Source organism: Macrotis lagotis, chromosome 1 (assembly GCF_037893015.1).
Source record: "Macrotis lagotis isolate mMagLag1 chromosome 1, bilby.v1.9.chrom.fasta, whole genome shotgun sequence".
Taxonomy (NCBI): domain Eukaryota; kingdom Metazoa; phylum Chordata; class Mammalia; order Peramelemorphia; family Peramelidae; genus Macrotis; species Macrotis lagotis.
The window spans coordinates 443,918,518-443,920,985 of record NC_133658.1 but is presented as its reverse complement, the minus strand read 5'-3'; positions in this window follow the sequence as shown (position 1 = coordinate 443,920,985).

The following is a 2,468-nucleotide window of genomic DNA, read 5'->3' as shown; positions in this document are numbered from 1 at the left end:
GAACCAAGGGGTTAAGAAATAATATGTCACAGTGCGGGCAAAGATCAGGGTTTGGTAAAGGAAGACTAAAGGAGAGGTAGAAAGCCAATTATGTCCAGGAAAAGTAATAATTCTTAAATATGAAAGTGGTATATTTGTGGGTGATAATAGTATCATGGGTATGAGCATCTTTGCATGCAACTGAGATAGGGTAGAATAGTTAGGGTGTTTGAAGGAGAGTCAATATTCCTGGATGTTGAAGAAGAGATATGTGCGAAGGTAAGGCTTTGATTCTTTCCAAGGGGCTGAGAGTGGTTTAGGCCACATCATGACATTTTTGATGTGTCATTTAATTTTCCTGACTTTTTTTTTTAATTCTTTAGGAGATGGCTTTCTGAAGGAAGAGCCATTTTTTTTGCTTCAGAAAAATCCAATAATTTTATTTAAATATATTTCTTCTAAAATATATTTTAATTAAACTTTTATAAATGCAGAAAAGGTAGTATCATTCTATTGACCCCATCCAGATATGAATCAGTTCAAAACCTGATAAGTGATGAAGTAATAATATTTACAATTACCATCATTGAGAAATGAAGGTGATGGAATTGTGAACTGATGCAACCATTCTGGAAAGCCATTTGGAACTATGCCCAAAGGGCACTAAAGCTATCCATATTCTTTGATCCAGTAATACTTAGAGATTACAGAAAAGGGGAAAATACCTATATATATAAGAATATTCACAACATCACTTTTTGTGGTGGTAAAGAGCTGGAAATTGAGGGGATATCCATCAATTGGGGAATGGCTGTTGTGGTATAATGCTTTATAACAAGCAATGAACAGGCAGATTTTAGAAAAACCTGGAAAAACTGATGCTGAATGAAGCGAACAGAACTAGGAAAACATACACTTTAACAGCAACATTGTGAGATGATCAACTATGATAGACTTAGTTCTTAGCAATTCAGCAAAGACAATTCTAAAAGATCTGCTATGGAAAATGCCACCCACATCTAGGAAAGAACTATGGAATCTGCAGACAAAAGCATGCTATTTTGACCTTTTTAAATTTGATTTTTGCTTTTTTCCTTCTTGTTGTTCCCTTTTTGTTCTGATTCTTCTTTCACAGTGTGAATAATATGGAAATATGTTTTACACAATTGTACATATGTAACCATATCAGATTACCTGTTACCTTATGGTGGGGGAAGGAAGGTTAGGAGGGAAAAAACTTTACAAAAATGAATGCTGAAAATTATCTTTACATGGGAAATCTGGGACACTAATACATTGTTGGTGGAGCTGTGAATTCATCCAACGTTTCTGGAGAGCAATTTGGAATTATGCCCAAAAGGCAACAAAAATATGCATACCCTTTGATTCAGCAATATCACTACTGGGTCTATACCCTGAAGAGATTATGAAAAAGGGTAAAAACATCACTTGTACAAAAATATTCATAGTGGCCCTGTTTGTGGTGGCAAAGAAATGGAAATTGAGGGAATGTCCATCAATTGGGGACTAGCTTAACAAACTGTGATATATGTAATGGAATACTATTGTTCCATTAGAAGCCAGGAGGGATGGGAATTCAGAGACGCCTGGAAGGATTTGCATGAACTGATGCTGAGTGAGATGAACAGAAACAGAAAAATACTGTACACGCTAACAGCAACATAGGGGTGATGATCAACCTTTTTGGTCTTGCTCATACCAAAAGGACAACAATCAGGCACAATTTTGGGATATCTGAGATGGAGAATGCCATTTGTATCCTGAGAAAGAATTGTGGAGCTTCAAAGACCTAAGACTATTACCTTTAATTAAAAAAAAAAAGTCTTAATTATGTAATTCTGCTATATCTCATACTATATGTTTCTTCCTTAAATATATGATTTCTTTCTCATCACATTCAACTTAGATCAATGCATACTATAGGAATGATGTAAAGACTAGCAAACTGGGGTGGCTAGGTGGCGCAGTGGATAAAGCACCGGCCCTGGAGTCAGGAGTACCTATGTTCAAATCCAGTCTCAGACATTTAATAATTACCTAGCTGTGTGGCCTTGGGCAAGCCATTTAACCCTGTCTGCCTTGCAAAAACCTAAAAGAAAATCCCCAAAAAACAAACTGCAAAATAAAGAGCATTTCTGTTCTAAAAAAAAAGACAATTTAGGTGAATTTCAAGCTCATATGGTTAGGATTTTCAGCCAATGATTAATTATTTTATGTACTATGATGTCTTATTTTTAAAACACAGGACAAATGGACATTTAGTTATATTAAGCTTAACCTTGATCTTGGCCTACGTTATCTAAATCTTGACTATTCATCATGGTAGCCACACCAAAAAAAATTCTAAAACTCTATTAGGAGATTCATATTCAATGAATGTGCCACTTGGGAGTAGTAAACTTCAAATTTGCTTTTAGTTCAAAGCTTATTTTTTAGTCTGGATGTAAAAAAAAGAAAAAAAAAGACAC